We start from the raw sequence: 12754 nt of genomic DNA on the forward strand, positions 1-12754 counted from the left end.
TACTCTCTGGAATTAATAATTACTATTGAGTTCTCAACCTTTAACACAAGACTCCATAGTATATTCTTAAGTCCATCTATACATCGAGGAAATTAAATTATCTCCCTTTATTAGACTCTAGTGTGTACTGTACACTGTCTTGTCGTGTCCGTTTAAGGAAAAAAATTATGTCATTTATAAAAAGTTTCAATTTTATCTTAGACATTGTGCACCTTAGTGTAATAAAACTATAGACAAGTTTTCAAAAACGATTCACATAATGTTTTAACATCGATAGAAAGAATCTAAACTATGTACTTACATAAAACAGTTATAAATGAAAAAAGTATTTACCTCTCCATGTCAATAACTTGAGTAAGTGTAAAATGTTGGATCTCAGGCTACTGTTATTATTTAATCAGTTTGCGGAAGACTTTAATACAACCAAACTTATCTCTTATGTATTTTATATTCCGCCTTTACAAAATAATTAATGCATAAAAGTGTGTTTATTTTATTCTTTGAAAATGATTATATTTACAATATTGATTGTTCATATTTTTAGCAAATAACATGAATATTAAATAAACAACCAAAAAATTGTACAGGATTAAGCTTAGAAAATCTTCCCAGTCTTTTGTAATGTTCTTGCATGATAGCATTTTTCACAGCCAAAACAAACCAATATGATACATGAATTATACTAACTTCAATTGAAACGATACGTGTGTGATTAAAATAATCTTCATCAGGTATGAATGTAGAAAAATAGTATGTCACATCGTCTGTTACTAAGATTGTTTACAAATGATACGGAAAATTGTAGGACAGGGAAAAGTTTTATATACAGTATATACAAAACAGATATAGGACATCAGATAGTAATTCATAAAAACTGAAAACGAAAAACATGTTTAAAATCGAACCACGAATCCCAAAATAAAAAAATAATCTTTCAATTTGTTACCTGAAAAAATTACAAAGATTTGAATGAAAGGGTACATAAAAGGACCAAATTGTTTATATAAACAACAAGCTAGATAGTTGTACTGGAAGAATATTTGACATTACCTAGTTTTGTGAGCACTTATGTCTAAACTCTTACTATATTATTGATGGAAAGACAATGATATGATTAATACTTTTTTTGGTATTACTGAAACAAAGTTCATGAATAAGACACTAAAAATTACAAAGAAAAAAAGTAACATCGCGTAAAAAACCCAAACTAATATCAAAATTAAACAATCCAAATTCATAATCAATATAAAGGTGTTTCTCATGGTAGGCAAATGGCGCCAAATAATCGGTAATATGTCGTATTCGGTGATGTCACAAGAAAAGTGGACGGGATTGTGGCGTCGACAGTTGGGACATATCAGTTGTCATCTATGAGATATATTTTCGATCAACCAAATCATGATGGCGTCCAATAGGAACCAATTTATCATTAGCTTCCTTGTAAGCAGCAACCTTTTTTCAAGGAAATCGTGTTCGGAAATGCATGCTCTTGATTATTTTAGCATCAACTGAGAGATATATACTCTATGTGGAATTGCTAATTTGACTACATTGAAATGGAAAGTTCACATTATAAACCAGAAATGATCTCTTTTGGCGTTAAGTTTACTAGACTAAGTTCTAAACGTGTCAATTTTTAGATGTATTTCAACACAAGAAGCAGACTTTACCGTATATGTGGTATCCTTTATCACAAATTCTATGAGATAGTTTCTTTTGATTATTTAATGGGGTGACATCATCTATGTTAGCTTCTTTTCCTTCATCCTTAGAAGCTCCTGTATGGAGTCTGTCTCATATGAATAAAGAAAAAAGTCGGCAAGAAGAGGAGCACAGTTGGTTCCCACATGAATGCCGATTGCCTGTTAAAAACGCCCTCCAAAAGTAACTAATATGTTGTCAGTAAAAAAATCAAGCATAATTGTTGATGTCAAGTTTCAAAATGTCAGAGAACTTTTATTTGAATCAGATTTGTTTTATTTAGAATGATTTTAAAGTCCTGCCTAAAAAAGATATTTGTATCTACGTTGTCCATTATTTTTTAAGGAGCAAAGTTGAACTATTTCTTTCAATCGGTCTTTAAGTTTATAATGAGAAATATTTGTGTAACTGGTAGAAAAGTCAAACGTTGTCATACTATTGTATGAGGAAAGAGACTTAGATGGTATGTACTCTAACAGATCTTGGGAAATTATTAGTATCCACATCTGGTTTACATCATCATTGTCTTAAATTCGTTCATTCCCACACCCCATAAGTATTTCATTTTTAATTGATCAGTTCATCTATCATTTTTGCATTTTGTTTTTACAAATACCAACTTGTTTCCAATTAAGAATGTTTTGTAAAGGAAATCAACATCTAGGTGGCCTAAGGACAAACTGTATTCCAGAATAGGCACACCTTATGGAAAAACATGTTTTGATGGTTTGGAACTTTTGATTTTGCCATTTGATAAGGGACTTTCCGTTTTTAATTTTCCTTGGAGTTCGGTAATTTGTTATTTTACTTTTCAATATAGTTCAGCTTTAATGACTTGTCGTTGTGTAATCGCCATTTTGCAATCTCATTTTACAAATTGTGTAATGCGCTTACGAAAATAAAACTTCTGTCCATAATACACCACTTGCATTGTATATTCAGAGATTTGGTGTATCCAAAATGGTGTTGTTTCCCTTTGTAAAAAAATAATATCAACTTGAAAGCAAAGTCGGTTTTTATGAAATGGGTGTCGTGATAACTAAAGAACATGTAAATTTTGTATATAGAGACATGCATCAATAGGATTTTCAAAAGCCCCAACACGACAAAAGAATAGCTTATTTTCGCGGACTTTCTGTTTGCTCTACTTAATTAGCAAAACAAACTCATTGGAGCATCCAGTAAAAGTAGTTATTAACAATCTGGAGATCATGAAGACTTATAGATTATCGTATTTGTTGGTTGTATTAGCTAAACACTCAACCAGTGAAAAATTGATTATCATACACCAAGATTAAAACAATGAACTTTACTTTCAAACTTTAATCGCTTTATATTCCGGAAGTTGAAAAAGGAATCCTTGACGATAATAGTTTGATTGACGTGAACAATACGATGTGTACCACAGTAGAGCAATGGCTGCTTTCCCTTCCAGAGCACTTGAATAAACCTCCGGCTATTAGTGAAATTTTTGTATTTCAATCTTTAGATTTCTTGTTCTGTATTTTGATTTTTTTTCAATTGCCGTTGTGTGATATCTGTTCTTTTATATCCTGTTTATATTGTCTCCTTTGTATGTTAAAATTTTGCGACGGGTTGGTGCTTTGTTTTGAATATCTGATTTTACCCTTCAAGTAATGGTACGACATTTGGAATCCTCTATCCAACAGTAATTTAGTGTTGGTGTAATAATTTCATTCACAACTTTCTCGAGTTCGAGTACTTCACTTTACAAAAGTTTGACTTCTAAGGTATCTTGTAAGTAAAAGTAGAAAAGCTCCTGACGTTTTGCCAAACATTGGTTTAAATTTTTTTTATTCATATTTAAAGACACATTTGTATTAGACATTTTGATTTCCTGTCAAGACGAGGACATTCATTTTCAGTTACTTATCTACTGTAACAGATTAAATTTTAAAATTGACATGATTTCTGTTATCTGAATTTGAAAAAAAGGTTTTCACAGGAAGCTATTATTTCCTCAACCCAAATTTGAAATCTATTTTCGACAAAAAGTTACTATATTTATCTTTAAAGCTCAAACAGGGTTGATATTTGGATCAATAGGAAGTTTGAAATGTTTGGTCAATGCGTTACATTCGTTTATCAATTCAGTTTGTCATAAAGCACTAAAACAAGCTTTATAATGTTTACAATCCTACTTTGCAGTGTACACAGTACTTGTGATCTAAATTAAGATCAAATATAAATTTCATACTGAATAAGGACATAAAGTAGACATGTTAAAATATATCACCTGATAAAAAAAATCGCTATCTTTCTTAAAATAGTACGATTTTGTAAATCCAACATAAACATTGAATATGAAAATTAAATAAAAATGTGGTTCATTAAAACAGAAGTACATAGCTACTTCATCATGTCCATGTGTGAAGCCAGACAGGGCTTTATTCGTTTTTAATTTTCTACGCATGAAAGTGTTGGCCTTTGTTGCATTGAAAGTTTTTATATTATACTCAAGCAAAATAGCAAACAATTGATTTCTTCTTTAGTCTTGTTTAAATTGTTTATTTTTCATATCATTGAGAATCTATATTCTAAAGATATGTGATTTTTTTTGTTTAGGATATAAGCTCCTGAAATTATATATATATACAGTCAATAATTTAGATTCTCTTTAAATCTGTAGCGGCTGTCCACATGTGTTTTGTAAAGCTAACATGATACTAGTGTTCAATGTAATACAATGGTACAGATGGGTAGTCATTGAAACAGTGGTCATTAAGGATGTTCGCTCTTCTGTTTCAAAACAACAAGCTTTTTAAAAGACTGTTATAAATTTATAGATTTATAAATAACTCAGCTTAAATAGCAGAAAAAATGAAAAGTTCGTGTCCTTGATTTTGAGATATAAGCAATTGAAAATTTGGCAGGGAAATTATTCTCTATAGACTTTTCATACATTTAACATTGGAACCTTTTTTCTTTCAAAATTATGAAAAAATAACAAGGATTTTATAAGATTTAAAAAAATGGCTTTTTAAGCTATGTCTTATAAAATTATTAAAAGAGAAGTTGAGGTTAGCTGGCAACATTTTTATCGGCACTGCATGGATAAAACTAGAGGATTACGAAAATCTAACAAAAAGTCAGACAAAAACAACAGTAGCGAACATCTTTTAAAAGAAATCACATTTTTAAGCAAACATTTTGAATTTTATGATACAAATTTTAACTTTAGTAAAGTAGTGAAATTTGTGCTCATTTCTGATGTTTAGTCGTCAAAAAGGTAAAACAAAACTACAAAGTAACATCCTCATTTTGTTCAATTTATAATTGTTATAATGAATACCACGAGGAACCCAGTGATATGTAATGCATGCTCTAGTCACGAAGAAAGACAAAATGCATTTGTCGGAACGAAGGGACATTGCAATATTCATCTGACATTATAAACTGGTATATATAGATTCTACCACTTCACCGAGTCCGATACGATAATTCTCCTCACGAGATAGTTATATTTTCAAATGTAAAGCTCAAGGCTTTGAATTAAACTACCGAGAGTGGAGAAATATCATATCGTACGAGAAACGGTGCTGGAATCTGAATTTCTTAGGATTTTTAAACGATATCTAGTCAAACTTTTTTCGATGATCTGCAAAAACATTGTGTTCTTTTTACGTGTCGTCATCATGCATGGTTGCCTTTTTCGTGGCATAACAATGGCGAAATTAAAAAAAAGCAAGAAAATTTGTCGTCATAATTGAACTTTAACCAATAAAAAACTTACATCAAGCGAATCCCATTATGATTATAAAAAGCTATAAACCGTTCGGGGAACGTATAACTCATCTATGAACTAGAGAAATGTATGTATCCAAAGTACAAACATTACTGTTCATCCTTGATTTGAATAAGTAAAAATACCGTTGCTCTGCTTAATTTAAAGTTGTAAAAATAACATAGTAAGATTTTTCTACTCTTGATTAAAATAAAGCTATCTAAAATGAATCTTTTTTATTCATAAATGGACTTTGAAATCATGACATTTAGTATGCTCTGTTAATTTTCTCATTTTTTCTTTAAGGTTGAATAGCAAATCTTAATAAAGGGTGCCTCAAATTAAAAATTTTGAATATATTATTTTAGTAAAATATAATCAAAGATTTAAACAATAGTTATGTCAGTGTTTTGCGATGGTATTGTCGGCTTTTCTTCGTCTCATGTTTGTTATTGTCTCTTTGTTGTCTTTTGTCTCTTTATTACTGAGTAGATTATATCAAATTTGCACTTGTTATCCAAAGAAATAAAGAAATTGAAATTTGGAAGGTTGTACAGCCCGCAACTTAGGTAAAGGAATTAATACAAGATATGAATATTTTTCGTACATTATGAATAATACATTGTTTGTTAAGTCGATGTTTAAAATTGTCCAATATGTATTGAGTAGACTTACTTGAGAAATTAGTTACAATGGTGCATCTAGAGTTCAAGAAAATCATTTATCGTTGTATATGTGCACGATGATTAAGATTATTATAATTTTAGTTACATCACATCAGAATTAACGAAAATGGAATTTTAGATATTGCATAACCCAGTGATTTATACTGGTATTGAATCATTAAAATTAAGAGTAAAATAAATACCACTTACAGTAATTAGAACCAATTGAAATTGATGTTCTACATATAGATAAGGAGATATGGTATGATTGCCAATGTGACAGCTAACCAACAAATTCCGAATGACTTGCATTTAAGCAACTATGTAGGTCACCGTACTGATCGACTTGCTTAATCATTTGAATTTATGTTACGAAATAAAGGCTTGTTACCATTAAAAGTTGAATAATGCACAGTCTTCGGACTGAATACTTCCCTACTACCTGATTGGTAAAAATTACTGACTCTACAATAATATAAAGTCCATTAATTTGTTGGGACAAATCGAAACCTAGTAATTTTGAAATATCTTTCTATCCCATTGAGTGTTGGATTTGTACTCTTTATTTTAATAGATACAGATTGCATGGTGATCAATCATGCATATCGATACACAGAATGAAAATAGTAAACATTTATCTATGAATAGATTTTGTAATGTATAAAAACGCACACGTGATTATTCCACATGTTATCCATCACTCACAGTTATGTTATTAGTGTTGCGTACATTTACTAGGTTTCGAATTGTCCCAATCAATCAAAGGATTCCAATATAGAAAAAAGGCACGGGTTATTCAACATTGCAGTCCAACTGCAATTAATAAACAATAATCCAACATGATCTCTTTATCAACAACAAAAAATTACTATACAATATGTAAAGCTCTAAACTTACAGGATCATTTATAAAGGATGTTAGAAATCTTTAGAAATATAGTATTCCCTCCCTTTCCAGTGTTTATACATTCCTCAAAACGAAATTTGTTAAAATAGAAAAAATGTATTAGCCTTGATGAACTAAACTATATATAAAACCATTTTCCAATTTCATCAGCTATGAGACGGCTAGCTTTTTAGCAAAGCTATTACTTGTATATTAAATATTAATAGGAGTACACATAGAAACTAGAACTTAGCATACGGATAAAATGAAAATTGTTTTTTTTTTCTTCTCATTTAGCATTTTGCATTCATCTCATCGTAGCCCTAGTATTGTTTTTTTTTTCAAAATTTATTCCAGTCCGTATGTGAAAAGGGTTTAATTCCTCAGCCAATGTGTATCGCGCAGTCCATCGGGTAAATATTACACACTCACTTATTACGTATGTGTTGTGTGACAGTCATCGATATATAATTACCATAACAAATCTATTTATTAATAAATTAATGTAAAAAGAATTAAAAACTTTTCACCAAAGTAGTTAACTTTTATATTTTAAATTTACTTTAACAAAATTAATCCTTCATTTCTTTCTACATCTAATTTGTTGTCTTCCTATATTTGTTGTATTGGTCAACCAATGATTTATCAGTCATACTAACATGACTTTGTACATAATAGGCAAGGTCCTGTATTTGTTTCATTCAACGAGTCTAAATCGAAAAGTGATGAAACCTAATGGTATTTGAATAGAAGAATCTAAATAATGCACATTAAAGTTTTTTTTTTTCAGTTTTATATAATTATACCCGTAACATTGGAATGATAACCTGCGCTCTACTTAGATGTTGAAAACACTTTTGAATCATACTTGAACTTCTTTTTTTTTTGAGAAGGGTCATACATATATCTTTACTTCTGACAGAACCATTGTTTTGTTTTTGAATGTACTTTTTTTCATTATTCTTTTGAAAGTACAACAAAATGTACTAAAGGTAAAACCCAAGAGCCAACAAATAGTTATCATTTTGAGCACTTTTAAGCTTTTTATGAGTTTGTTACATATCAAAATATTGATAGAATCTCAAAGCTCACACACTGAAAATCTAATATTTCATGCTTCCATTACATTTTTAGAAAAGCCCCCATTTTCTTGAGTGTTTGTCTGCATGCTGTCACGAATAACATATTTAAGTACAACACATCCCTTCTTTCCGATTTTTAATAAAATGCTCCGCATGGCGCAGCTTGATACGACCGCAGAGGTCGAACCCTGAACAGTTGGGGGATAATGGACACAACATTCAAGCTTGATACAGCTTTGGATTTGGATTGTGATTAAATATTTGACACAGCATAGGTTTCTAACACAGATTGAATGTGGTCTAAGAACTTAAAAATTTTAAATTGGACATTCACCTATTATGGTCCAATATCCAAAATCTAAATACATGGTTAGATTCAGCATATCAAAGAACCCCAAGAATTCAATTTTTGATGAAATCAAACAAAGTTTAATTTTGGACCCTTTTGACCTCAATGTGGACAAAGTTGATAACAGGGCCCAAAAATCAAAAATCTAAATACATGGTTAGATTCAGCATATCAAAGAACCCCATATATTCAATTTTTGTTGAAATCAAACAAAGTTTAATTTTGGACCCCGATTTGGACCAACTTGAAAACTGGGCCCATAATCAAAAATCTAAATACATGTTTAGATTCAGCATATCAAAGAACCCTAAGAATTCAATTTTTGTTAAAATCAAACTAAGTTTAATTTTGGACCCTTTGGACCTTAATGTAGACCAATTTGAAAACGGAACCAAAAATTAAGAATCTAAATACACGGTTAGATTCGGCATATCAAAGAACCCCAATAATTCAATTTTTGATGAAATCAAACAAAGTTTAATTTTGGACCCTTTTGACCTCAATGTGGACAAAGTTGATAACGGGGCCCAAAAATCAAAAATCTAAATACATGTTTAGATTCAGCATATCAAAGAACCCAAAGAATTCAATTTTTGTTAAAATCAAACTAAGTTTAATTTTGGACCCTTTGGACCTTAATGTAGACCAATTTGAAAACGGAACCAAAATTTAAGAATCTAAATACACAGTTAGATTCGGCATATCAAAGAACCCCAATAATTCAATTTTTGATGAAATCAAACAAAGTTTAATTTTGGACCCTTTGGACCTCAATGTGGACCAATTTAAAAACGGGGCCCAAAATCCAAAAACTAAATACACGGTTAGATTCAGCATATTAAAGAACCCCATGAAATCAAGAATAAAACCCCATTGAAATTGGTCAAGAAATAAGCAATTTATAGGAAGTATCTTCTTTTGCACAATCCTGTGCTATTAAATATTTCTTGCTATTGCGCAATACTGTACAATTGACAATTTCTTGCTATTGCGCAATATTGTGCTATTGGATATTTCTTGCTATTGCGCAATACTGTGCAATTGACAATTTCTTGCTATTGCGCAATATTGTGCTATTGGATATTTCGTGCTATTGCGCAATACTGTGCAATTGAAGATTTCTTGCTATTGCGCAATACTGTGCAATTGATGATTTCTTGCTATTGTGCAATACTGTGCAATTGAAAATTTCTTGCTATTGCACAATACTTATTATATAATAATTTACACATCCTGTTTGGTGTGTATCTCCTACCATATCATTATTATTTGATTTTAAATATAAATCAGAAATAACCAACTTAAAATGGAAAATTTTAAAAGAAACAAAAAAGGAAAAAAAGAAAAAAAATGAAAAAAAAAATAAATCCCCCCCCCCCAAAATTTTTTGAACCCCCATTATGATTCATCACCCCCAAACTCAATCCCAGCCTTCCCTTTGTGGTATGGTACCTTGCAGTACAATTTCAGAGAGATCCATACACTTGAACACAAGTTATTGTCTGGAAACTAGAAACAAATGTGTTTTTTGGCCCCTTTTTGGCCCCAAATTCCTAAACGTTTAGGGCAATTACCCCCAAACTCAAACCCAGCTTTCCCTTTGTGATATGGAACCTTGTAGTACAATTTCAGAAAGATCCATACACTTACACACAAGTTATTGTCATGAAACTAGAAAAATGCTTGTTTTTTGCCCCTTTTTTGGCCCCTAATTCCTAAAATTTGGAGGCAATTACCCCCAAAATCAATCCCAGCATTCCTTTAGTGATATGGAACCTTGTGGTACAATGTCAGAGAGATCCATACACTAACACACAAGTTATGTCTGGAAGTTACAAAAATGCTTATTTTTGGCCCCTTTTTGGCCCCTAATTCCTTTACTGTTATTACCATAACCCCCAAAATCAATCCCAACCTTCCTTTTGTGGTATTGAACCTTGTGGTAAAATTTCATAAAGATCCATTCACTTAAACTAAAGTTAGAGTGCGAAAACCAATGTGTCTTCGGACGACGCCGGACGACGCCGGACGACGACGACGACGACGACGACGCCGGACGACGACGACGCCAACGTCATACCAATATACGACCACAAAAATTTTTTTGCGGTCGTATAAAAATGACCCTGGTTTGAAATGAATTAAGAGGAGATAAGTCTTTATAACAGTTTATGAATTTGATGAGAATAATACCTGACACAAGGAAATAGATATAATTTAAATAATACATTTAGTTATAAAAATAAAATGATTTTTACATAACAAAAGGGACTTATTCTATTATCGGCATATGTACAAATAAGGAAATATGGTATGATTACCCCAGAGGACGTGGATGTTAGTAACTATATAGGTCACTGTACGACAATCGACAATGAGCAAAATCTATACGGCCCTTAAAAACGAGCAAAACCCGAACGGCCTTAAAAACGAGCAAAACCCGAACGGCCTTATAAATGAGCAAAAGCCGAAAGGCCTTAAAAACGAGCAAAACCCGAAAGGCCTTAAAAACGAGCAAAACCCGAACGGCCTTAAAAACGAACAAAACCCGAACGGCCTTAAAAACGAGCAAAACCCGAACGGCCTTATAAATGAGCACAACCCGTACCGAATATTAAGCTATAAAAGTCCCAAGAATGATTGCTTTGATTGATTGATTGATTGATTGATTGATTGTTGGTTTTAAACGCCATTTCAAGCTCACTTTGCTATATCATTGCAGTCAGTTTTTATTTTATTGTTGGAAAACTCGGAGAGAACCATCCACCTTTTGCAGGAAAACCTGCAATCCTGTAAATTAATATCGGCATTCTCCAGAATGACAAAATGTAAAACAAAACCAACGACCTAATGTATATATTAAGCTTGTCACCTTCATTCAACCAAAATTAGGATCTTAGAATTATATTTGAAAGTATCACATGACCGGGTTACAATATTTATTTCTATTCAATGTAGATATTTAAGATGTAGCTGCAATTACACGAAGGTTGTAAATTTTGCTTGAAATGACTGAATTCCCAAATCTGGAAAAAAACTAGAAAAAAATCCTCAAACAATTCCATAATAGAAGGTGCACAGCTTCAACATATGTTCAATTTTTCTGTGAGGTTTCAGGGATCTGGGTTGACAGCTGTAGGAGTTGATTACACAAAACTTGTACCCACTTTCATAAATTTTGCTGAAAAAAGACTATGTTTCCAAGTCTGGAAAATGAGAAAAAAAATCCACAAACAATTCCATAAAAGAAGGTGCACAACTTCAACATATATGTAATCTTCAAGTGAATTTTCGGGGATCTTGGTTGAAAACTGTTAGAAGGAGTTGATCACAGAAATTATGTACCCACTTTTCCACGTGCTCCCGCGCGCCCGCCCATCCGCCCGACATCACCATACTATAAGCCGGTTTTGGACTTCGTCCAACCCGGCCAAAAACCGTATTATTTACGTTTTATTTGATTTGATTTTGCCGGTAAAAACTTTTTTGACAATCGTTATATAATTTATCAATTAAACATATGGTTGATAAACAATTTATATATACTCAGCATGTAGTTACTCAAAATAAGTTTAACTGACTTACCTACTCTCTATTAATATAAATTCAGTGCAAAATAAAATACAGACAATATAGCAACGACTTTAAATTTATAACTTTAAGTTATTGATTTCAGTTTTACCAAGCTCTTACTGTCCCAATTGATTATAAAGTTTGCTTAAATAAAAAAAAAAACGCTTTGTCATTTTCATAAAGCTATATTTCGTTTTTATTTTAAAATAAAACCTTGTTGCTGGTACATTTAAATTGTATGATATGTATGTGTGTATTGTAAGTTGCACTGTTTACAACTGTAGACACGCCCGGTCTCGCTCCTTTTGGAGATTCTGCGGTTCCCTCAGTTTTACCTTGATATTTATATTCTCATTGGATTAATCACATTTGAACACCGATAAACAACTGCTGTCTTAAAAAATATCACCTTTGTATTCCTACCGCCCGTATTTAGTATCGATATACATATTGAATATTGCAATGCTTTCTGTATCAATATTAGCTATTTAAGGCGTAAACAGAATGTTCCTTATTTATGTACATACAGTTAGAAAATTCACGTTTTTAAGGACCACTATATCATTATACAAACGGACTATAATTCAATAAGATCTACAACATAATTCATAACTTATCTCCCGTGTGGACGAACTAACCGGCATTTAAAGTAATATAAACTAACATATGTGGAAATTAATATTTATAAAATACAGAAATAGAAAATATTAAATCAGGCTGACAGTTAGAGGCTAACAGTGTTATGCCCATTTAG

General features: G+C 31.5%; 1 protein-coding gene across 2 annotated transcripts in view; it reads right to left on the reverse strand.

The window, feature by feature from the left end:
- Nucleotides 1–12754, reverse strand: part of LOC127730477 (secretin receptor-like) — a 131885-nt gene that overhangs the window by 58720 nt on the left and 60411 nt on the right. The window lies entirely within an intron of this gene.

Source organism: Mytilus californianus, unplaced genomic scaffold (genome assembly GCF_021869535.1).
Source record: "Mytilus californianus isolate M0D057914Y unplaced genomic scaffold, xbMytCali1.0.p SCAF_2, whole genome shotgun sequence".
Classification (NCBI taxonomy): Eukaryota; Metazoa; Mollusca; class Bivalvia; order Mytilida; family Mytilidae; genus Mytilus; species Mytilus californianus.